Below are 25,577 nucleotides of genomic sequence, written 5' to 3' on the forward strand. Positions count from 1 at the left end.
CTTCCTCTTCCTGATTATTGTTAACATGCTTACTCTGATTTTCTCAATACTTGAACTGCAGTTACTAAGTGGATGGTGATTGTTATGTCTTGCCCATTTTGCTCTTATCTTGTTATCGACCCTTATATGTATTTATGTTGTTTGTCTTGTCTGCGCCCTTAAGCCTCCGGGTTCTCAGGTGCGCAATACAAATTCAATAAAGTAAAGTAAAAGTGCTCAAACACCGCCTGGGGACTGTATGGGAACCTGACGCATAAAGTGTTGCTAAGTATCACACACCAGGTGAAAAGTGCGGCTTCTCTCTCGTGCAATTATCACACCATTGACGAGAAGTCCTGTCCCGCCTCCCCTCACTGAAACAATTACACTCATTCTGAAAACAACGCTACAACTGACTGCACACTACACATCCCATCTCGAAAAACCGCAGCTATCTGGACAATTGGATACACTCACTGCCATCCTTGCATCCTTCAAGGACACATCATATGTGCCTGGCTGCTTCTGTACTCGAAACTCTTTAAACTGAAGCACTCCTCCTTTACCTGACAATCATTAACTGCTCACAGCAGGACACAACTGTATTAGTTCCGGAGGCAAGTGGCCTTCATAGAATCATAGTTGGCTAGCCCAACCCTCCGATTGGGTTTATAGCTCTTTGGTGACTATTAGCCAATTAGGAGGGCCGTTCTGTTTGGGATATGAGGCACACTGTGGCAAATCAACTTCCGGTCCACCAGTGGTGCAGAGATGAATATCGGTTTCTAAACCATCAAACAACCCCACAACCTCTAGTATACCATAAGGGATCTGAATAGAGTGGAAACATAAGCAAATTATAAACCTTGTTCAATTTTGGTAACATGGACGGAGCGGCATGCTTATCTGTGAATAGTCGTGGATCGTTGGTTAGTTGCAACACAGCGATAATACAATTATTACCCAATGTCTTTGCTTTGGGTAATAATCGCTTCGTGAAAGCGAGGCGAGTGGAAAGCATCTAAAAGTTCCTCCGAGCCTGTTTTTGCCATTTAATTGTATTAATCTGTGCTCCGTGCCTCAGTGAATCCCTCTCCCTGCCTTCCCCACTAGCTTCCTCTTCCTGATCCCCGCCCGTCTCCCAGCCCGCCCACCTCCCTGATTGGTCAGATCACTAGTCTTAACGGATATGAGTTTCTTGACCTACTATCCGCCAGTTGTCGCTGGTACCCCCGCCCTTATTTCCCTCGTCATCACTGTGTGCCCACAACCCCTTAGGTCCCAACGTTTCACTGTGTGCCCAGACTCCCTGGTTCACATCTCGTCACTGCCCCTCCAACAACCTCCGGTTCAGTGTGATGCTGCCAGCTTCTCGCCTGGTCCCCTAAGATATCGCCATCTATCCCATGCCCCTCTCGTGTCCCATGTTGTCGCTGTGTTCCCCCAGCCCCCTCTGGTCGCCCTTGATGTCACTGTATACCCCCATCCCCTCTGGTACTGTGATTTCTCTCTGTACCCTCTGGTCCCCTGCATGCTGTTGCGGTTTGCCCCCACCCCCGGTCCCCTGCGATGCCCCTGTGTACCCAACCCCTCCGGTCCTCGTTTACAGTTCCCATCCATGCCCTCCTGTCTGTGCCCTAGCACCTGCACTGTCTAGGTGTCTCTAGACCGAGTGCAGTAGCTAGTCTTCACATTTGTGCTGTTCATGCCCTGTGGGAGTGTCTTTGCTTTCTCCCTCTTTACCTCCCTTGTCATCGAATGCCTTTGAAGCGCATTGCGCTTAATCGCAGTGTGGATGGAACATCATATCATATCACTATGCTTACTCTCTACTCTACACATTACACAATTAGAGTGCACCTATACCCCTCAATCAATACGGCCAAGCTGCTCACATATGACCACTACCCCACAAACACATCATCACTCTAATAAAAAGCAGCTATATCCCATTACAAACCGGCCTAGCTGCACATATAAGCGTCCTACAGGCCTAACGCAGCCAGAACCCAGTCTGGGTGTACACCCACCAGACTGCACACATATCATCAACACCTCATACACCCCAGTCAAAAATGTCATAAAACGGATGCAAATTATATATACTGTATAGCTTATGAATTATATGTTCTTTAGCACTACCAAGGAGTTCTCCAGGATGAAGTTTCAAGGCACAGCCAAATAGTTCCTACTGGATAGTATGTGATGTTCCATCCCACTCTGTTGCTCCTGTCAGCAAGCATAGATGTATAAGCCCCCATTTGCTTTATTGGCCCACATTCTGTATAGTTGAAGGCCATTTGAAGTTACGCTGATTTGATCAATGTTAACACAAAGAAGCAAAGTAGTAGAGAAGCAATCAAGTTTTACGCTGATCATTTTAATCTTTACAATGAAATATGTATTAACAGAAAATAAATTGCAAAAACCAGCAAGAACATTTATTTTTGGACGACTTCGAAACAATGGCACTCAGGAGGTTGGTGCGAAATTCAGGTCCCCCACACAAGCCAACGCGGAATGCTCCAATGAGGATGACTTCTGTAAAGAGATAAAAAAGTAAGGCTCAAAGATTGGGATGCATGCAATAGCCACCAAAATGTAACGTATGACAGCATGAACATATTAATCAATAATTTATTGGGTATTTATAATGCCCCTATACAGCAAATGGTGCATCAAGGTACATATATTTATAATAGTAATGTGAAATTCAAAATTACAATGTACATGTCATCAGAGTGAACTGGACCTTCCAGCCCTCTAAGATGAGATAGCAATACCCTTGAGATAGATGGGGATGGAGAATTGTATTCAAACATCAATAATCGAAACAACTCAGGTAGTTGGCAAAAGGATAAGTGTTTTAATATCAATTATCTAAAACAGGAATGATAACGGACATCAGCAGATGTCTCTCATCACTATCTCAAAGCGTTTCATTAAAAAAATGACACCTTTATAGTAAATATTCGTCATTGATGACGTTAACCTGTGTATCACTCATGTCATCCCATGTGGGAAAACTTAAATACCTACGGGTGAATGCGATAGGGTTTAAACGAATCATCTAGGTATACTATCCATACTCGTTTGGGCAGTGAAATAAAGTGATAGGCTTCTTAACAGCAGGTGGGGCAACAAAGCCCTTCCCTAAAATGTCACTATAAATGTCACTAAATATACAACGTCTAATTGGCTACACAACTATAGGACCCTTGATCATGCGGTCCTTTATCATCGGTAACTTTCCAACCTCTGTCAGTACCCTCCGAACCTATGTTAGCAGCTCTCAGGCTGAGCGTCCAGGTGCAGATAAGCTAGTCTTAACCACAGCTTCCCAACAATTAACATGATCATCCATCATCACCTCAGTGGTCTGCTGTCAATTAGGGCATTGAACTCGTCCTTGGTAAGTTCCTTGCTACTGAAGAATTCAGGGGAGTGAAGGCACACTCTGCCTTTGTGCGTAGGTGTGACCATCATGCTCTTCCGACTTCTTCTCCCCACGTGACTAAAGACCACGAAATTGAGCTTTCAGAATTCAGATTTTCCGGACTAATGTCCAGGAAAGTCATAATTGTATAAAAAATGTATATTTTATGCGTCTAGTAGTTTTGACCATTGTTCCTGAATACATATTCCTAAATTTCACAATTTGCATCACATTGTATCAAAAAACTCCCACTTGTGTACAATTCAACCAGTCTGTTACAAAAGGAATGAATTGCCATTTGCAACTGTGGGTCACTTTTTCATTGGTGCCTGAGACAATTTTATGCCCCAGGCCAACCTGGTGGCCAACCATGCTTGGATAGTGTCATACATTCTGTTGATGTAGCTGTAGTCTTGGTCATAAATCCCTGAGAGGGGAATGAGGATTTGGGTATCATCGGCATAGTTGGTATAAAATATGTCCAGAGCGTGGTTTTGTATAAATGTTGTATAATGTTGGGGAGACGCATGAGCCTTGAGGGACCCCGCAGGGAACTTGAGTTGGATGGGCAGCAGTGCTTCCAGCATAGACACTGTGTGCCTGCAAGAAATTAGGCAATCCATTTGGTGGACTTGGGTGAAATGTTGGCAGCTAAAGTGAGGTGGTGGCAGAGTGTTTGGTGGTTGACCAGGTCAAACGCTGCCGATGGATCGAGAAGGAGGAGGGCTAGGTTGCCAGTGTCGTGGATATCGTCGAGTTGGTTTTTCAGGTCAAGGAGGAAGTATTCTGTGCCATGGACAGGTCTGAAGCCTGACTGGTGAGGGCTGAGGATGTTGTGTTGTTTCAGGTAGGCTTGTATTTTAATGTATGATATGATATGATATGGAATTTATAACGCGCCTATACACAAGTGTTTCTAGGCCAGACAAGACAAGGATGGGGAAACAGAGGGAGGACGAAACAACGATCTTACTAGGCCTTGTCATTTAGATCACGCAAGTGCAGGGAAGGGGATGTAATCAAAGGTGCAGCCAGCGGGTGGCTCAGTGCAGGTAATCAAAAGTGCAGCCAACGGGTGGCTCATAAGTGCAGAGCGAAGGGGATGTAGGGTTACAGATACAGACCCCAAGTGCTGGGGCAGCCAAAAGGCAGTGCAAGGTGCAACTGGACAGGCAGGGACCTGGGCCCAACTTCAGAGGGTGACCAGTGCGTGGACCAGACGGGTCATCAGCAGGGGAGAGGAAGAGAGAAAGCAGAAGCAAAGAGGAAGGTCTTGAGTTGCTTCTGGGACCAGAGGTAGTTCTGCTCAAGTTTGAGAGAGGCAGGGAGGCTGTTCCAGAGGGAGGCCCCAGCCGAAGAAAGAGATCTGCCCCCAACTTTCTGCTTTGAAAAGCGACTGACCCTCAGAGAGTTGGAGGTGGATGAGCGGAGAGCTCGAGAAGGGACATGTTTAGGAAGAGAGAGTTGTAAGTAGTGCGGTCCCAGTCCCCAGAAAGACTTGTGGACAATGCAGAGGGTCTTCAACTTGATCCTTGCCACCATTGTGGGCAATGTAGGCAGCAATGGTAGATGAGTGTTCAAAATGGCTGCGCATCGACGCCATGTTATCCTGGCTCACATTTTACACACTAGCATTACAAAGCCGTGTCTCCAGGTGTCACAGGTCCTCTGTCTGTTACGCTGGGGCAGCACAAACTTGTGCATCCCCATAGGGTTATGGCACCTGCACTATAGTAGTACACAGGACACAGTAACCCCTCAGGGATAGAGGGTTAGGGTCTGTTGGATTGGATAGGCACAGGGAGGTAGGGTAACCGAAAAGAGAGTTAGGTAGAGGGTGTGGAAAGCAAGGGGGCAGTAGGGTCTAGCATGCATTCACATGCACATGAATAAAGAATACATAGCCCGGGAGGATAGCTCAGCGGCAACGTGCGCGCCTTGGAAGCAAGACGACACGAAGCAACACAGGTTTGATTCCCGGGTCCGCGCTTAGAAACCTCTGGGTGTTTAAGCGCGTTATGAATACGCAACTAAGACAAAAAAGAAAAGCAATTATGCAACCAAAAAAAAAAACAATTCCTGTAACAGCGCCTCGATGCCCGTGGGCTGTGTGAGCGCTTTACAAATGGAAATAAATAAAATAGCAGTACATACATACACGCCCCCGGGAGGTGGCAAGGCTCAACAGAAGGAATTACTCTTACCTCCTCACCTTCAAGCAACCAGGTTGCGTAGCACTGCTTGGCCGACTCTGAAATCCCTGTCAATGCAGTAGAATTTCGTGAAGGTGTGGGTAGACCTCCACGTAGCAGCCCTGCAGATGTCTAGCAGGGGCACAACAGACAGGAACGCAGTCGTCGCAGCGATCGCTCTGGTGGAGTGGGCTCTCGGACGGCCAGCCAGCGGTTGGTTTGCCAACTAGTGACAATGGGAGATGGAAGCCTTGGACAAGGCCTTCCCATGGTTCACAGGACCAAAGTTAACAAAAAGCCGAGAAGCCTTCCGGAAACTCTTCGTGCGGGCCACATAAAACTTCAGCCCTCGAGCCACATCCAGTGAGTGCAAAGTCTTTTAAGCCGGCGACGAAGGCGTCAGAAAAAACACAGGCAACACTAAGGGTTCGTTCACATGAAATTCGGATGGAAACTTGGCCATGAAGTAGGGGTGCGTCCGCAGCACCACCCTCGTCTTGTGGAAAGTGAAATAAGGCTGCTTGCAGGACAGGGCATGGATCTCACCTACTCTCCTGGCAGAGGTAATGGCCACGAGGAAACCTGTCTTCCAAGAAGGAACTTGAGCAGAGCTTTATGCATAGGCTAGAAAGGGGCCCCGTGAGCCTAGTCTGCACCACATTGTGTTCCCACACCGGGGCAGCGTCTTCACCGGCGGGAGCGATCGGAACAGTTCCCTAATGATCTCCATGACTAGATGGTGCGACCAAAGCAAAGACTGTCCTGGAGCCCTGGTGTAGCGGGAGATAGCCGCCAGATGCACCAGGATGGCGACGTGCGCCAGCCCTGACGTAGCCAACGACAAGTTGGAAGGACTTGTGGGCCGTGACCCTCAGAGGGTTAATCTTCTGTGATCGGCACCAGGTCGCGAAACGCTTCCATTTGTGTCTAACACTTCAGAGTCCACGACTCCCTGGCCTTGGCGAGGACCTCCCTGCAGTCCGCAGGCAGCTCCTAACCACCGAACTCCAATGCTGCAGAAGACAGGGCTTCAGGTTCAGCGATCTTGGGTCGTGGTGCAGTATTGCGCCTCCTACCCTGGCGAGAAGATCCACGACCACTGGTAGCTTGACTGGAGGGGACGCGGACATGCTGAGAAGGTCCGGGTACCAGATTTGCTTCGGCCACACTGGTGCGACGAGGATCATCCTGAACCAGCACTGTTTGAGTTGACCGATGACTTGTAGTAGCAGCAGCAACGGAGGGAACACATACAGGAACAGGCCTTCCCAAAGGGAAGGTGAATGCCTTCCCCATGCTCCCCGGCTGGGGGAAGCTGATGGTGAACCTCCGGCACTCGGTGTTCATCGCCGTCGATAACAGATTGATGTGAGGACTGCCCCACCTGAGGAAGAAGTTGTCCACTTCACCCTGCAGAAGCTCCCACTCGTGGCAAGAGCGCAGCTCCCTGCTGAGGGAGTCGTCAATGTTTTTGACTCCCGCCAGGTGAAAAGGAAGGAATAAGTTACTTACCTGTAACTGTTGTTCTCCAGCATGGGTCTGGCATGGATTCACATGTTCATGAATATTCCCTGTCGTCAGGCTGGGAATCCTCGGTAAAGAAAAAACCAGTATCAGTTTCGTTTCAGATCTGTCTTTCGTAGTAATAACCAATCACTGATCTCTGTGTCATACTGACCACAGCCAATGACTGCCCTCTCCCTAAGCCCCGCCTCTGGCAGCCATCCTCAGATTTGGTAGCACGTAAAGTGGCAGTATGACCAAGTGAAGAGCCGCAGAGGGGAAGGCGGGAGGGTTAGCATGTGAATCCATGCCAGACCCATGCTGGAGAACAACAGTTACAGGTAAGTAACTTGTTCCTTCTCCAGCATGGGGTCTGGCATGGATTCACATGCTCATGAATAAAGAATACATAGCAGTACACATGCACAACCACGGGAGGTGGCAAAAAAGGCTCAACATTAAGCAATACAACAACTCAACATTAAGCATCTCTTACCTCCTCACAAGGCTCACCTCAGGCGAACAGGTTGCGCAGCACTGCTTGGCTGACCCTGGACTCCTCCCTGGAATCCCAATCGATGCAGTAGAATCTTGTGAAGGTGTGCGTCGACCTCCACGTAGCAGCCCTGCAGATGTCCAGCAGGGGCACACCAGACAGGAACGCCGTGGTAGCAGCGATCGCTCTGGTCGAATGGGCTCTCGGACGGCCTGGCAGCGGTCGGTTTGCCAACCGGTGGCCGTGCATGATGCAGCCGGAGAGCCATCTGCAAATGGAAGACTTCGAGAGAGCCTTCCACTGGTTCACAGTCCCAAAATTCACAAACAGCTGTGACGTCTTCCGAAAACTCTTTGTGCGGTCCACGTAGAACTTCAGCGCTCTAGCCACGTCTAGCGAGTGCAAAGTCCTCTCAGCCGGCGACAAAGGCGACGGGAAGAACACTGGCAACACCAAGGGCTAGTTGAGGTGGAAGTCCGACGGCACCTTGGGCATGAAGGAGGGGTGCGTCCGCAGCACCACCCTCGTGTCGTGAAAAGTTAAGTATGGAGGCTTGCAGGATAGGGCCTGGATCTCTCCCACTCGTCGTGCAGAGGTGATGGCCACGAGAAAAGCAGTTTTCCACGACAGGAACTTCAGCGGTGCCGAATGCATAGGTTCAAATGGGGCACCCATGAGCCTAGCCAGCACTACATTAAGCTCCTAAGCCGGGGCAGGCGCCTTCACCGGCGGGAACCATCTGAAAAGTCCTTTCATAAATTCCTTTACAAGACGATGCGACCATAGGGATGCCCGTCCCGTCGTCCTGGTATATCTTGAGATGGCAGCCAGGTGTATTTTGATGGAGGCGTGGGCCAATCCCGCCTTGGCCAACGACAGCAGGTACAGCAGCACTTGAGGGGCCGTAATCCGTAGAGGGTTGATCTTCTGTGCCCGGCACCAGACAGAGAACCTCTTCCACTTATGTCCGTAACACTTGAGAGTTGAGGACGCCCTGGCTTTTGCGAGAACCTCTCTGCAGTCAGCCGGGATATCGTACCCCCCAAACTCTAGTGCCGCAGGAGCCAGGCCTGCAAGTTCAGAGACGCCGGGTCGTGGTGGAGGATGGCGCCTCCTTCTCTGGAGAGAAGATCCGGGTCCGCCGGTAGCTTGATGGACGGGGACGTTGACAAGTCCAGAAGGTCCGGGAACCAGATCTGCCTCAGCCACGCCGGTGCGACGAGGATCATCCTGCACCGGGACCTCTTGAGCTGGTTGATTAGTCGAAGCAGCAACGGAAACGGAGGGAACGCGTACAGGTATAATCCGTCCCAGGGGAACGAGAACGCATCGCCCATGCTTCTCGGCTGGGGGAACCTGCTGGCGAACCTCTGACACTTTGAGTTCGTCGCTGTTGCGAACAGGTCGATCTGGGGTTTGCCCCATCGTCGGAAGAGTCGGTCCACCTGATCCTGGCGCAGTTCCCACTCGTGACACGCGTGCAGCTCCCTACTGAGCGAGTCGGCAATGGTGTTTCTTTCTCCCGCCAGGTGGAAGGGAACCAGGAACATCCCCTGGGCGACCGCCCAGTGCCACAGATCCTGTGCTTCCTTGGAAAGGGCTGGGGATCTGGGAAGCCTCCCTGCTTCCGTATGTAAAACATTGTCGTGGTGTTGTCCGTGAAGATCCTCACCACCTTGCCTTTGAGGGACGGGAGGAACGATCTCAGAGCCCAGAACACGGCTCGAAGCTCCAGGATGTTGATGTGCAGAGACTTCTCCTCCGGAAGCCAGAGGCCTCTTGCGTGGAGATCTCCTGTGTGGGCGCCCCAGCCTTCCAGTGAGGCGTCCGTAGTCACCGTCACCTGGTACGTAGTCACCGTCACCTGGTACGACGGCGTCTGGAAGTCCGTGCCCGCCGGGAGGTGAGCTCGAGAGCCCCACCATTGAATCGCCCGCCGGAACGCTTCGTTGAGAGGGATCCTGTCTTCGAAGGTGCCCGTCGCCTGCATCCAACGGGCGTCGAGGAATTCTTGAAGCGGGCGCATCCGTAGTCTGCAAAGGCGCACGAGATAGATGCAAGAGGACATCATCCCCAGGAGAGACTTGATGGACCTCACCCTGGCCACGTCCGTGGCTAACAGGCGTTGCACCTTGCCCAGAATGGTCTTCGTCCGTTCCTCCGACGGTGCCGCCAGGCGCCTCACTGTATCGAGCTTCGCTCCCAGAAGCAGGGCCACCTGCGACGGAATCAGGTGAGACTTCGGGTAATTTATGGCGAATCCCAGTTCTGTGAGTAGCCGGACGGTGCTCGCAGTGTGTCCGACGGCGAGTTCCCTTGTCTTTGCGCGGATGAGCCAGTCGTCCAGGTAGGGGTAGACGTGAATCCCCTGCAGACGCAGCCGTGCAGCCACCGGCGCCAGGCACTTGGTAAAGACCCTGGGCGCCGACTTCAATCCGAACGGCAGAGCTTTGAATTGGTAGTGGCGTCCCTGGACGACGAACCTGAGAAACTTCCGGTGACTTTTTAGGATGGGAACGTGGAAGTACGCATCCTCCAGGTCCAGCAACGATAGGAAGTCGCCTTCCTCCAGCTGGCCCAACACGTGTTGTAGAGTGACCATCCTGAACTTTTGTGACCTGATGTATTTGTTCAAACGACGAAGTTCCAGGATGGGGCGCCAGCTGCCTGTCTTCTTTCTGACGAGGAAGTACCTTGAGTACACTCCGGAGCCCCGGAGTCTCTTGGGGACGAGCTTGATGGCGCCTTTTCTGAGCATCGCTCGTACTTCCAACAGGAGTTGTTGAACATGATTCTCCTTCCTGGCCACAGGTGGAAAATGGGGGCACTTCCTCAGGAATTCGATAGAGTGTCCACTTGCCAGGGTATCCAACACCCAACGGTCGGTGGAGATGGTCTCCCACACGCCGACGAACTTCGTCAGCCGGCCTCCCACCGGGGTGTTTCGGTGGGGGCCCGACACCACAGCCGGTTCAATCTTGCTTGGAGGTGGTGGCCTTACCGCCCTGGCCTCCCTGCTGACGGCGGCGGGACCCTCCCTGCTTGCCGCGACCCCTGTATGCTTCTTGAGACGAGGAGCGTGCCGCTTGGCGGTAGGACGATGAGCCGCCGCTGGATCCCTTGGAAGCCCCTTGTCTGCCTCCGGCGCTCCGAAAGGGCCGTCGCTGCTGGAGGGTTCCTAGAGCTCGGGCCGTCTCCGTGTCAGTCTTTATGGCCTGGAACGATTCGTCCACAGCCTTGCCGAACAAGTTGTTGCCGTCGAACGGCATGTCCAAAACTCTCGTCTGGACGGAAATCAGTTTCTCGGAGCCAACCTCGTCGTCGCAGGCAAACCCCGTTGCCTAGCTGGCAAAAACCGGTATCGGCGATGTCTGTCGCCACCGTTATGGCGTGGTCAGACGCCACCTCGCCTTCTTGAAGTATTTCCAGGGCCTCGGCCCTCTTGTCGTCCGGCTGGAAGTCCAAAATGGGGGCCAGCTTAAACCATAGTTCTCTGTCGTAACGGGCGACGATAGCAAGGGCGTTGGCTGCCTTGATTGTCGTCGCCGCCGACGAGATAATCCGTCGTCCCATGGCGTCTAATTTCTTTCCCTCGCCGTCCGGTGGGGAATTTGCTGTCGAGGCTCCTGAGCCTGCGTCCTTCTTCTTAGCCGCCGCCGAGACAACAGAGTCTGGCGTTGGCTGGGCCCTGAGACACAGGGGAGCCGTGTCGGGGACCCGATACTTTTTCTCGTATCGGTCCCGTTTGGCCGGTGCTGTGGAGGGGTTCTTCAGCACTGATAGGCCTTCCTCCCAGATGTCGTAGATCAGGGGCACCGCGATGACTGATTTTCTCTTGGCCTCCCTGCGCTGGTAAAGGAAACCTTCCTTTTTGCGTTCTTCTGGGCAGAGTTGGAACAACTCCGACGCCCTGGATATCATGGCATGGAACGAGCCAATTTCGTCGGGCGGGGAGGCCCGTGGGGCGGGAGACGGAAGGTCCGTTCCGTCGTCTGCACCGTCGTCGTCAGAGCCCGTCGTCGTGCCTACCACATCGTCGTCACCCGGTTTGGGAGAGGATGAGGAGGGGACCGTAGGGCTTGCGGGAGCGACGGGAGGAGAGGGATGGATCCGTCGTCGCTTGTTCGGAGGGCTTTCCGACGGGCCAGGTTGGGGTTCCTCCGGCCTGGGCCGTGGTAATCTCGTTCTGATCTCAGAGCATAGGGACTGGATCACCAACAAGATGGCCGCCGAGCTATCCTGAGGCTCGGGTTCCGGCTACACTGGACGGGAGGGCTGTTCATCCTCGTCGCCCTCATCCTCCTCGATTACGTCCAGGGGATCCTCCTCACGGGATCGAACCTTCTCGAAGCGAGCTTCGAGGTTTTTCACGACCTCAGTCAGTTACTCCTCCGAGGCTGATTCCGAGCTCGAGATGTCCACCGTGCCCCCCCCCCCTCCTTTTTTGTCACGGGGGTCTTGACAACGGGTTCAAAAGAGGATTCCCTCCTTGGCGGCAGGGAAACTCTAGTTCCGGAGGTGGCCTCCGTTGGCGGGGTCTCTGCCGGCATGGCCAGAGTCGCCGCAATCGCCTCGATAGATGCCTTAGCTTGATGGGTAGGGGCCTTGACCGCCGTAGGCGCGACTGGGGCCTTCTCCTTGGGGGGAGGGTCAACGCCTCGAACCCCCGCATCCGAGCTCGGACGGTGCTTCTCCTGAAGCTTACCCGGAGTCTCAGACTTTCTCTTCCCCGAACCAGAGCGCTGACTCGTGGTTGACGGTACCGGAGAGGATGCGCCCTGCTTGGCGACCAAAGAGCCCGACCTTTCGGCGCTCCCGGAGCCCGCGGACTCGCGGTGCTTGGCCTGGTGTTGGGCCCCCGTCGCAGGGGCGCCCGCACAGGACTTAGAAGCCCGCTCGGACCCTTTCTTCTTCTCTCCAGCCTTCTCCAACCAGCTGGCAAGGCGCGATCGACGGTCTTTCATGGTCCGCTCCGACATGTTCTTACAGAACTCACAGTCCTTCTCTACATGCGTCTTATCCCCATGGAGGCAGTAGAGGCACCTCGAATGTTTGTCTTCTTTAAAGACATTTTGCAACCCGCATCCAGGGCAGTTCTGAAACAGCTTGGATCCGGGCGACGAACCCTTGTCCTGGGCCATGTCCAAGTAGGCCACAAGTCTTCTGGAATATTCCAAGAAGTAGATTCGATTAAGTCTTCACCCTTGAGGGGCGTAGAAGTTCCGAAACGGATCCCCGTTAACGGAAGAATGAAACGGTGGAGCTTGAGGCTCGAACCGGAAAAAATGAGACAAGTCTCTTGAAAAAGCGCGAAAAAGTAGCAAAAAAGCTTGAGAGCTATGCACGAGGACTGCCAACACAAGAACGTGCGGTAAAAATCTGGGGATGGCTGCCAGAGGCGGGGCTTAGGGAGAGGGCAGTCATTGGCTGTGGTTAGTATGACACAGAGATCAGTGATTGGTTATTACTACGAAAGACAGATCAGAAACGAAACTGATACTGGTTTTTTCTTTACCGAGGATTCCCAGCCTGACGACGGGGAATATTCATGAGCATGTGAATCCATGCCAGACCCCATGCTGGAGAAGTAACTTGTTCCTTCTCCAGCATGGGGTCTGCCATGGATTCACATGCTCATGAATACAAGAATACATAGCAGTACACACATGCACAACCACGCGAGGTGGCAAGGCTCAACCATTTCAACAACTCAACATTAAGCATCTCTTAGCTCTTCACCAGGCTCACCTTCAAGCGAACAGGTTGCGCAATCCCGGTCGACGCAGTAGAATCTCGTGAAGGTGTGCCTCGACCTCCACGTAGCAGCCCTGCAGATGTACAGCAGGGGCACACCAGACGGGAAAGCCGTGGTAGCAGCGATCGCTCTGGTTGAATGGGCTCTCGGAGGGCCGAACAGTGGTCGGTTTGCCAACCGGTGTCAGTGCATGATACAGCCGGAGAGCCATCTGGAAATGGAAGTCTTCGAGAGAGCCTTCCCTTGATTCACAGACCCAAAGTTCACAAACAGTTGTGACGTCTTCCGAAAACTCTTCGTGCGGTCCACGTAGAACTTCAGCGCTCTAGCTACATCCAGCGAGTGCAAAGTCCTGTCGGCCGGCGTCGAAGGCGACGGGAAGAAAACTGGTAACACCAAGGGCTCATTGAGGTGGAAGTGCGACGGCACCTTGGGCATGAAGGAGGGGTGCGTCCTCAGCACCACCCTCGTGTCATGAAAAGTCAAGTATGGAGGCTTGCAAGATAGGGCCTGGATCTCTCCGACTCGTCGTGCGGAGGTGATGGCCACGAGGAACGCAGTCTTCCATGACAGGAACTTCAACGGCGCTGAATGCATAGGCTCGAATGGGACCCCCATGAGCCTGGTCAGCACCACATTAAGCTCCCACGCCGGGGCAGGAGCCTTCACCGGCGGGAATGATCGGAATAGTCCCTTCATGAATTCCTTCACCAGGCGATGAGACCACAAGGACGCCCGTCCCGTAGTCCAGGTATCTCGGGAGATGGCAGCCAGATGTATTTTGATGGAGGCGTGAGCCAGTCCAGCTTTGGCCAGCAACAGTAGGTACGGCAGTACTTGAGGGGCCGTAATCCGCAGAGGGTTAATTTTCTGTGCACGGCACCAGACAAGAACCTCTTCCATTTATGACCATAACACTTGAGAGTTGAGGACGCCCTGGCTTTTGCAAGAACCTCTCTGCAATCAGCCGGTATATCGTACCCTCCAAACTCTAGTGCTGCAGGAGCCAGGCCTGCAAGTTCAGCGACTGTGGGTCGTGATGGAGAATGGCGCCTCCTTCTCTGGAGAGAAGATCCGCGTCCGCCGCCAGCTTGACTGGTGGGGACGTTGACAAGTCCAGAAGGTCCGGGAACCAGATCTGCCTCGGCCACGCCGGTGCGACGAGGATCATCCTGCACCTGGACTTCTTGAGCTGGATGATGAGGCGGAGCAGCAACGGCAACGGAGGGAACGCAGATAGAAACAGGCCGTCCCAGGGGTACGAGAAAGCATCGCCCATGCTCCTCGGCTGTGGGAACCTGCTGGCGAACCTCCGACATTTGGTGTTCGTCGCCGTCGCGAACAGGTTGATCTGGGGTTTGCCCCATCGTTGGAAGAGCCGATCCACTTGATCCTGTCGCAGTTCCCATTCGTAGAACGAGCGCAGCTCCCTGCTGAGTGAGTCGGCAATGGTGTTTTTTATTCCTGCCAAGTGGAAGGGAACCAGAAACATCCCCTGGGCGACGGCCCAGTGCCACAGATCCTGGGCCTCCTTGGATAGGGCTGGGGATCTGGTGCCCCCTTGCTTCCGTATGTAGAACATCGTGGTGGTGTTGTCGGTGAAGATCCTCACCACTTTGTCCTTGAGGGACGGAAGAAACGACTTGAGAGCCCAGAACACTGCTCGGAGCTCCAGAATAATGATGTGGAGAGACCTCTCCTCCGGGAGCCAAAGGCCTCTTGCGTGGAGATCTCCGTTGTGGGCCCCTCAACCCTCCAGAGAGGCGTCCGTCGTCACTGTCTCCTGAAACGCCGGGGTTTGAAAGTCTGTTCCTGTAGTGAGGTGAGCACGGGTGCCCTACCATAGGATCGCCTGACGGAACTCCTTGTCGAGAGGGATCCTGTCCTCGAAGCAGCCCGGCGCCTGAAATCAGCAGGCGTCGAGGAACTCCTTTAGCGGACGCATCCGAAGTCTGCAAAGGGGTACAAGGTAGATGCATGAGGACATCATCCCGAGAAGGGACTTGATGGACCTCACCCTGGCCACGTCCGTGGCTAACAGGCGCCGCACCTTGCCCAGGATGGTCTTGGTCCTCTCGTCTGAAGGGGAGGCCAATTGCCCCACTGTATCGAGCTTCGCTCCTAGAAACAGTGCTACTTGCGATGGAACCAGGTGGGATTTGGGGTAGTTGATGGCGAACCCCAGCTCCGTGAGTAACCGGACGGTCCTCGCCGTGTGTTCGACAGCGAGTTCCCTTGTCCTTGCCCGGATTAGCCAGTCGTCCAGGTAGGGGTAGACGTGGATCCCCTGAAGGCGCAGCGCGCCTCCACTGGTGCCAGGCACTTGGTGAAAACCCTGGGTGCCGACTTTAATCCGAACAGTAGGACTCTGAATTGGTAGTGGCGTCCCTGAACCACGAACCCGAGGAACTTCCTGTGCCTTTTTAGAATGGGGATGTGGAAGTAAGCATCCTCCAGGTCCAACGACGATAGGAAGTCGCCTTCCTCCAGCTGCCCCAGCACGTGCTGGAGGGTGACCATCCTGAATTTCTGCGCCTTGATATATTTGTTTAACCGACGCAAGTCCAGGATGGGGCGCCAACCGCCTGTCTTCTTTCTGGCAAGGAAGTACCTTGAGTACACTCCGGAGCCCCGGAGCCTCCTGGGGACGAGCTCGATGGCACCTTTCTTGAGCATCGCCTTTACCTCCAACAGCAGTTGAGGGACGTGATTCTCCTTCCTGGCCACGGGAGGAATGCGAGGGCACTTCTTTTGGAATTCCAGCGAGTGCCCGTTGGCCAGGGTGTCCAACACCCAACGGTCGATGGAGATGGACTCCCACACGCTGACGAACTTCGTCAGCCGGCCTCCAACCGGGGTGCTTCGGTGGGGGCCTGGCAACACGGCCGGGTCAGTCCTGCTTGGAGGCGGCCTTGCCGCCTTGGCCTCCTTGGCGACGACGGCGGGATCCCCCTTGCTTGCCGTGACCTCTGTAGGCCTCCTGGGAAGAGGAGCGGGCCGCCTGGCGGTAAGAGGAGGAGCCACCGCTGGATCCTTTGGAGACACCCTGTCTGCCTCCGGAGCTCCGAAAGGGCCGTCGCTGTTGAAGCACCCCTAGGGCCCGGGCCGTCTCCGAGTCGGTCTTGATGGCCTGTAGAGACTCGTCCACCGCCTTACCAAAAAGGTTGTTGCCGTCGAACGGCATGTCCAGCACTCTGGTCTGGACGTCCTGGCGAAAGTCTGTCGCCTTGAGCCATCCTCCTCGTCGTCGGAGGCAAACTCCATTGACCAGTTGGCGAAATCCGGTATCGGCAATGTCAGTTGCCAACGTTATGGCGTGATCCAACGCCACCTCGCCTTCCTGCAGAATTTCTAGGGCCTCAGCCCTCTTGTCGTCAGGTAGGAAGTCTAGCAGGGGAGCTATCTTGAACCAGAGCTCCCTGTCGTAGCGGGCCACGATCGTTAAGGCATTGGCCGCCTTAATCGTCGTCGCTGCCGACGTGATGACTCGTCGTCCCATAGAGTCCAACTTCTTGCCCTCGCTGTCCGGCAGGGAAGTTGAAGCCGCCGCACCCGCTGCCTTCTTCTTAGCTGCTGCCGAGACGACAGAGTCCGGCGTGGGCAGGGCCCTGAGGAACAAGGGGGCGGCATCGGGGACTCGGTACTTCTTCTCGTACCTGTCCCTCTTGGCGGGTGTCGTGGAAGGGTTCTTGAGGACAGCAAGCCCCTCGTCCCAGATGTCGTCGAGCAAAGGCACCGCGAGGACCGTCTTCCTCTTGGCCTCTCGCCGTTGGTACAGAAACCCCTCCTTTTTCTGTTCTTCAGGGCAGAGCTGGAAGAGCTCGGATGCCCTGGTTATCATGGCGTGGAAAGAGCCAATTTCGTCGGCTGGAGAAGCCTGCGGGGGGGGGTGATGACGGGATGTCCGTTGTGTCATCGCGGCCGTCATCGTCCGTCCTGTCGCTGTATCCGTCGCCGTATCCTCTCTAGGGTCCGGCGAGGGGGATGAGGGGTCCACAGGTCTCGCAGGCATGAAGGGCAGAGCGGGGTGGACTCTCCTCCGCTTGTTTGGAGGGCTTCCCGATGGGCCTGGTTCTGGATCCTCTGTCGGGGTCCGTGGTAATCTCGTCCTTATCTCGGTACATAAGGATTGGATTGCCAACAAAATGGCCGCTGAGCTATCCTGGGGCTCGGGTAATGGCTGCGACAGACGGGATGGCCGCTCTTTGTCGTCATCGTCGCTATCTTCGATCACGTCAGCAGGGACCGCCCCCTGGGATCGAACCTTCTTGAACCTCTCGTTGAGGCCTATGAACTTCTCGTTGAGGCCTATGAACCTTTCATTGAGGCCCTTCTCGTTTTCCACCAGCTCTTCCTCAAAGGCTGATTCCGAGTCTGTAATGGCCAACAGCCCCCCCCCCTCTTATTCCGCCGGGGACTTCACGGGGGTCTTAACGATGGGCTGGAAAGAGGGGGGAGGGTCAGCGCCTTGCTCCCCCTTTGAGATCGACCGGGTCCGCTCCAGCGGCTTACCCGGGTTCTCGGACTTCCTCTTCCCCGAACCAGAGCGCTGGCTCGTGGTCGAACGTGCCGGGGAAGTAGCACCCTGCCTGGCAGCCGAAGAGCCCGACCTTTCTCCAGGTGCCCGCGAACTTGCGGTGCTTGGCCTTCTGTTGGGCCCCCGTCGCCGGGGCGCCCTCAGAGGACTTAGAAGCCCGCTCAGACTTTTTCTTCGCCTTCTCACCTGCTGTGCCCTTCTCCAGCCAGGCAGCGAGGCGGGAACGACGATCTTGTTTGGTCCGTTCCGAAAGGTTCTTGTAGAACGCACAGTCCTTCTCCATCCACGTGCGTCTTGTCCTCATGAAGGCAGTAGAGACATTGCGAATGCTCGTCCTCGTCCACAAGGCAACACTGGCGGGGGGCAGGGGGACAGGAAGACACTGGCAGGGGGCAGGGGGGGCAAGGTGACACTGGCGGGGGCAGGGAGGACAGGAAGACACTGGTGGGGCAGGGGGGACAAGGCGACACTGGTGGGGGCAGGGGGGACAAGGCGACACTGGCGGGGGCAGGGGGGACAAGGAGACACTGGGGGGGCAGGGGGACAAGGTGACACTGGCGGGGGGCAGGGGGACAAGGTGACACTGGCGGGGGCAGGGGGGACAAGGCGACACTGGCGGGGGCACAGGGGACAAGGAGACACTGGCGGGGGACAGGGGGGACAATGCAGACACTGGCGTTGGGACAAGGAGACACTGGCGGGGGCAGGGGGGGCAAGGTGACACTGGCGGGGCAGCGGGGACAGGAAGACACTGGTGGGGCAGGGGGGACAAGGAGACACTGGCGGGGGCAGGGGGGACAAGGCGACACTGGCAGGGGCAGGGGGACAAGGAGACACTGGCGGGGGGCAGGGGGACAAGGCGACACTGACAGGGGGCAGGGGGACAAGGTGACACTGGCGGGGGCAGGGGGACAAGGCGACACTGGCGGGGGCACAGGGGACAAGGAGACACTGTCGGGGGCAGGAAGACACTGGCGGGGGCAGGGTGGACAAGGAGACACTGGCAGGGGCCAGGGGGGACAAGGAGACACTGGCGTTGGGACAAGGAGATACTGGCGGGGGCAGGGAGACACTGGCAGGGCGAAGGCAGGACAGGGAGACACTGGCAGGGGGCAGGGGGACAAGGCGACACTGGCAGGGGGCAGGGGGGACAAGGCGACACTGGCAGGGGGCAGGGGGGACAAGGCGACATTGGCAGGGGCAGGAAGACACTGGCGGGGGGACAAGGAGATAGGGGCAGGGACAGCATAGCAATTAACAGCTAACCAAGACTATACGAAATGGACTAAGCGGTCTTTCACTACACCATTTTGTCCATGAGCAAAATTGTAAAGCCAGTAACGGGGAGAGGAAAGATAAACACCACCTTGCTTACCCTCACCTGGGAAGTAGAACCCTCAACCTGACAGCATAGCAAGGAACAGCTAACTAACACTATACGAAATGGACTAAGCAGTCTTTCGCTACACCATTTTGTCAATGAGCAAAATTGTAAAGCCAGTAACAACAACAGCCAAGTACCATATGAATGTGTGGCCTGCCCGTTTTCACCGATTTTCCTGGTGAGACTCCACTGCAAAGAAAACCCCACAACAAACCAATCCTGGTTGAGTTGCATTATCTTGTTTTGTGCTGAGTAACCTGAAACGCACAACATGCGCTTAACACCTAGGCAGAGACTCCGTACGACACAAACCATGCCTTCCAACATAAAAGGTGAAACTTGCTCTCTCACTCTTGTATGTTTAAACACGGCCCACAAACTGCTTTCTCCATCCATTCCGCTCATGTTTAACGGCGCACAGCAGTTTAACGGCACAGAACGCAAGGGAAAACAGGAAAAACTCTCCATTTCTTCCGTAACTCTCACAGCTGGAGCGCTAAGAGCTGTTCCCAGTCTGCTGGCACAACACACTAAGTCGCCACACTGCCATGTGTCAAGGACTTCCTCCACCCCTTCCATAGCGGACTCCTTATCTAGGGGAAAGGATGGGTAATGGACCCGGTGGATGCCTCCCCATATTTCGGGCCTTTCATGGAGAATTCCCTTTACCTCATACATTTCTTTCTCTTCGTTTCTGCTGTTGAGACTACATGTGCCTTCCTCTTTCTTCTCCCTATACTTCATGCGATCCATTGATGTAAGCGCTCCTTCTTCTGAGTGGACATCTGCTGCTTTCCTTAATCCCATCCTCGTCGCCAATGTTAGATTGTCCATTGAAGTTATGTCAGAATGAAGAACACGCGCTCTGTACTTTATAAGTATATTTATTTAGAGGTTAACAGGTAAGTATGAAGGCAGGGAAAAGGCATCCACTGGTCCAGTATACACCAGAGCAGGCTCCCAACTGCTTCTGAAAGGAACGTTCCCTGAACACATACATAAACATTCCAAAGGAACATTTGTAGTAAATTAATACCTGAAGGAAGACAGGAGCCAGGCAGGGATTTCACCAGGGCTTTATTTTTCTGATAACACTGGAACTGATCTTGCATAAATGACATCCAGAATTACGAGGGCCAACGTGGCCAACTGGGGCTGGGCTGCATTAGAAGAAAATGTGCAGCTATAACGTTAAATTAGTCCCGTGCTCGGAGGAGCCGGGAGGACGCAGCTGTCCGTGTCCTCAGCTCGTCCCGTAATGCGCGCGTAGCGCGCGGGGCGGAGCCGAGGGCGCGAGCGAGATCTCGCGAGAGCGGGGCTCTCGCGACATCTCTACACACCTCCCTTTTTCCAATGCGGAACGGGTTCACTGTAACACATACTCATTGTATCTCACCGGTCTTCTGTGCTCCCTTCGGGGCCTCTCACTGGTTGCAGGGCATGGTCTCTGCTGATCCGGTTCTGGACTCACATAGGGTTCTTGCCGTTCTGTTTCGGTTTCGTCTCTTTCTCCATCGCTTCCTTCTGGTTCTCGTTCCTCGTATCTCCGGTCCTCTCTTTCAGTCTCTAAGTGGGGTGTCTCTGGGGTTCTCGCTTCTTCTTGCCTTCGCTGGTATAATGCTACCCTTTCAACGTTCCACGTGCGCCCATCTTCTGTGCGGACATGATTTGTTCCTTTGTGAGTTACCTTTATGGGCCGACTATACCAGGATCCCGTGGCTTGGTCCTTTCTTGGCAGTTTGATTTTGACCCAGACCCCTTCTTCTATGTTGGGCGCTTGCTTCGTCCTTCTTCTTTCATCACTCCACGATTTCATGCGTGTCTTGTTTCTCTCCATGCGCCATACCACTTCTGTCATGTTAACAGCTTCATCTTCCCTTACTTTCGCCAACCATGGTGGAATGAGGGTGGATGCCGCACTCCTCCCTCTCAACATTTTGAACGGGGTTATTTGTGTAATTCCATTTGGCGTGAGCCTGTGGGCCGCTATGGCTTCTTTGGTGGTTTTGAGGGGGTTCATTCCCGACGCTGTTGCGAGTTGGATGGCCCCTTTTATGAACCTGTTCGCCCTCTCCACAAGTCCATTTGCTTGGGGGTGATACAAGGCCGCCTTCTTTTGTTTGATGTGGTTCTTTTTTAAAAATGCTTCCATGTCTTTGGAAACTAATTGCACTCCATTGTCTGTGACGACTTCTTTGGGGAGGCCTTCCCTTTGGAATATTTCAGTGAGCACCTGTATGACCGTCTCTGTGGTTATGTTCGGGACGAACCCGGCTTCCACCCACTTGGATAGGTAGTCGACCAGCACTATGCCGTATTTGTGTTCCGTTTCCATCGCCTCCAGGGGCCCTATGAAGTCTATGCCCACTTTGGACCATACCGCTTCTGGTATCTCCGTGGGTATGAGAGGTGCTTGTCGAACCTTCAGTCTTTTGTCACTGTTTAGGCATTCATGGCAGCGCTCTATCATGGCGCGTATTTCTTGGTCCATAGACGGCCACCAGTAAGCTTCTCTCACCCTGCAGCGGGTCATCGTGTTCCCGAGGTGTCCCGCATGGGCCCTGCAGAGAATGGTGCGCCTCATTCCTGTGGGGGGGATGATTTGATCCATTTTCATGATTATCCCCTCCGTTTCCGACAACTCATCTTGCACCTTCCAATATGGTCTCATGCCTTCCGGCAGCATTTTCTCATTTGGCCAACCTTCTTTGATCCATTTGCGAATCTTGGCCATGGTTGGGTCATTCGCGTCCTCTTCTTCCCAGTGTCTCTCACTGAGTTCCAAGTAGTCTGGGGCCCTTATATCCGATATGGATGCGACAATGCATTCTCCGTGTAGGAATGTGGTGGCCCTTTCCTTGTTTTCTGGCAGTCTCGACATGCAGTCGGCTTGCGAGTTTTTCCATCCGGAGATGTGATGGATTTCAAATGTGTATTCCTGTAGTTTCGCTGTAATGCGAGCTAGTCTGGGCGTGGATGTTTTAGTGCCTCCCGGACTAAGCATGTGGATTAGCGGCTTGTGATCTGTCACAAGCTTGAACTTTGTGCCCCACACATATGTTCTGAAATGTTCGACTGCCCATGCGCATGCTAGCATTTCTTTTTCAATGGTGGAATAGTTCTGTTCCGCCTCTGATAGTGCCTTCGACGCAAAGGCCACCACATGTTCGGTGTCACCTCTCCTCTGCGTTAGCACTGCTCCTAGTCCGTACGCACTGGCGTCAGTGGTAATGACCGTATCCCACTCTGGGTTAAAGGGTTGAAGACATGGAGCTTTCATGATGTGTTGCTTTATGGTGTCCATCTCCCTCTTCTGGGGTTCTCTCCACAAAAATTCTGTCCCTTTTTTGAGTAGATCGCATAGGGGTGAAGTGGTTTCTGAAAACTTTGGTATGAATTTCGCGTAGTACTCAGCCAATCCCAGAAAAGACCTCACCTCTTCTTTGGTGGTGGGTTCAGGAGCTTTGGTGATGGCTTGCATAAGATTTTGTTTTGGGCTGATGCCCTTTTCCGAAATCTTGTACCCCAGATATTCAACTTCTTTTACTCCAAATGAACATTTCTCGTGACGTAAACGCACTCCTGCTTCTTGTAGTTTGTTGAGAACCACTTTGAGGGTGGTATCGTGCGTCTGCTTGTCCCTTGCATAAATCAATATGTCATCCTGAAAATATACCACATTTTTGACTCTCTTTAGTAGGACGTCCATCATGCGCTGAAAGGCCGATGCAGCTGATGACAACCCGAAAGGCATTTTGGTGAATTGAAACGTGCCAAATGGCGTGATAAATGCCGTAAGGGGTTTCGATTCTTCGTGGAGCTGTATCTGATGATATGCATTTCTCATGTCGAGTTTTGAGAATATTTTGGCCTCTTTCATTAATAATATGAGTTCGTTTATGCTTGGGAGCGGGTAAGTGTCCGTGATAACTTCTAAGTTGAGGCTGCGCAGGTCTATGCACACCCTTAATTCCTGTGATTGGGGTTTCTTTATCAGGACGACTGGGCTCAACCATTCGGACGCTTCAATTTCCTCTATCACTCCTTCCTTCTTCATTTTGTCTAGCTGTTGTCTAAGGGTGTCCCTTGCTGTGGCCGGTACTGGTCTCACCCGGTGCTTGACAGGGACGGCATTTCTTTTGAGCACAATTTTGTGAATAAAGCTTTTAATGTGCCCCGGCTCCTCCGAGAAAAGTGTTGGGTAATCGCTCTTGACAACGGATTCGCTCCTCGTATGGACTGATAGAACTTGATCTTCTGTGCTGGGATCCAGTCTGATTTTTAGTTTGTCCTGATCATCCCAGCCCAAAACGGCAGGCCCTTCATGGCTGAAGTAGACTCTGGTGATGGTTTCTCTTCCTTTGAATTCGACTTTGCCGTTGATATACCCTAGCAGTTCGACTGAAGCCCCTCCAAACACTGTGGGCTTGTGTCATGTGGTGAGTACTTCCACTTTCTCTTTACCCAGCATGTCTTTGTATGTCTGAAGGGGTAAGATGGTGAGGTCCGACCCAGAATCTGCCATGACCCTTGTCTCTCTTCCATCGATTTTGATCACGCAGTGGGGCTTCTCTCTCCTGGCTCGTGTGCTGTTCACCATTATGACTGTGGGTCTACCCTCCTCATCTGAAGAGGATTCCCTTTCCCTTGTGTATTCTGTGGTGAGGCTTGTGACTTTCTTGTTCCTCCATCGACACACTATCGCGAAGTGTCCTATGCGTTTGCAGACGGAGCACTCCTTGTCTCTGGCTGGGCACTCTCTGTCAAATGCCAGGTGTTTGGTGCTGGTGCACCTATGACACTTGAGGGATTCTTTCTTGCTGTTTCTTGCTTCTCTCGTGTCTGGTGCAAACTTCTCCTTTCTCGGACGGAATCCCACCGCTTGTATTTCGGTGGGAACTTGGGCCCCTGTAAACTCTTTCCTTCTTCCCGCTGTTTCCTCTACTGCTCTGGCAATTTCGATGGCTTTTTCTAACTGTAGCTCTTTTTCGAGGATGAACTTATCTTGGACTTTCCGACAGTTGGTGTGGACGACTAGCATGTCGCATATGCGGTTTTCCGCATTGGTGCCGAAGTTACACAGGGCTGCTAGTTCCCTTAATTTTGTGACGTAGTCATCGACGGGTTCAGACTGCTCTTGTTTTCGCGTGTAAAACCTTATTCTATGGAGTACTGTGTTCTCTTTGCTGGCGAACCTCTTAATGATTCTTCTAACCGCCTCCTTAAACACATCATCATTGTCGTCATCTACTAGTACCGGGGTAAGGCCCTCAAATATTCTTTGCCCTTCCACCCCTACGGCATTGAGTAGCATGGCCCTGCGTCTCACCGCTGAAAATTCTGATCCACCCATAGCCTCCACGTACGTCGTGAACAGGGGCTGCCATTGTGGCCAAGGAATGGCAGGCCTACCTGGCATTTGTAGAAAGGGTGGCGGCGGCGTGGCTCCCTGCATGTTTCTGCGTGGTTTCTCGTGGTGATCCTCGTCGCCAATTTATGTAGTAAATTAATACCTGAAGGAAGACAGGAGCCAGGCAGGGATTTCACCAGGGCTTTATTTTTCTGATAACACTGGAACTGATCTTGCATAAATGACATCCAGAATTACGAGGGCCAACGTGGCCAACTGGGGCTGGGCTGCATTAGAAGAAAATGTGCAGCTATAACGTTAAATTAGTCCCGTGCTCGGAGGAGCCGGGAGGACGCAGCTGTCCGTGTCCTCAGCTCGTCCCGTAATGCGCGCGTAGCGCGTGGGGCGGAGCCGAGGGCGCGAGCGAGATCTCGCGAGAGCGGGGCTCTCGCGACATCTCTACAACATTCTAACATGGAGCTGAGCTTACCTTAGTATAAAACATAACACAGCTCCCCCTCCCCAGTTCATTTTAGCCAAACAGCCTTGAACCTGTTTCGCAACATGGAATACGCTTTATTTCATAAGTTATGGTCCTCAGCCACTTTACTTTTCTTTTGCAAGAACAGGTGTGAATGCCAAACCAGAACGGGACCCGAATGCTCTGCATAAGCACTCCCCCACCCTCAGCTGCTCCTTTTCCTACCTGTCAGCCGGAGGGGAAAAAGGAGGGGAGGAAACGGCGTCGCCTCTGCAGAGTGGATTTGCCTCCCTCTCACTCTGCATCTCCCTGGGAGGGTCGGAGATCTCTTCACATGCCGTTTAACGTCGGAAAATGCGCTATCCTGGGCGAAATTGCCCGTCGAAAAATGCTTTCCTGACAGTCATTACTGCGCATGCGCACCAAACACAGCGCATGCGCAGTAGCACCCTAAGCATTTTTCG

The 25,577-nt window shown here is 53.4% G+C and overlaps 1 long non-coding RNA gene across 1 annotated transcript; it reads right to left on the reverse strand.

Moving 5' to 3' along the window:
- Positions 1-2,338: 2,338 nt before the first annotated feature.
- On the reverse strand, positions 2,339-25,576 carry LOC138451740 (uncharacterized). Its single transcript, XR_011260195.1, has 2 exons — positions 25,339-25,576; positions 2,339-2,520 (listed from the first exon to the last, which is right to left on the reverse strand). It is a non-coding gene; the product is annotated as an uncharacterized lncRNA (long non-coding RNA).
- Position 25,577: the final 1 nt, after the last annotated feature.

Source organism: Ambystoma mexicanum, chromosome 1p (genome assembly GCF_040938575.1).
Source record: "Ambystoma mexicanum isolate Mex_15411 chromosome 1p, UKY_AmexF1_1, whole genome shotgun sequence".
NCBI classification, from domain to species: Eukaryota; Metazoa; Chordata; class Amphibia; order Caudata; family Ambystomatidae; genus Ambystoma; species Ambystoma mexicanum.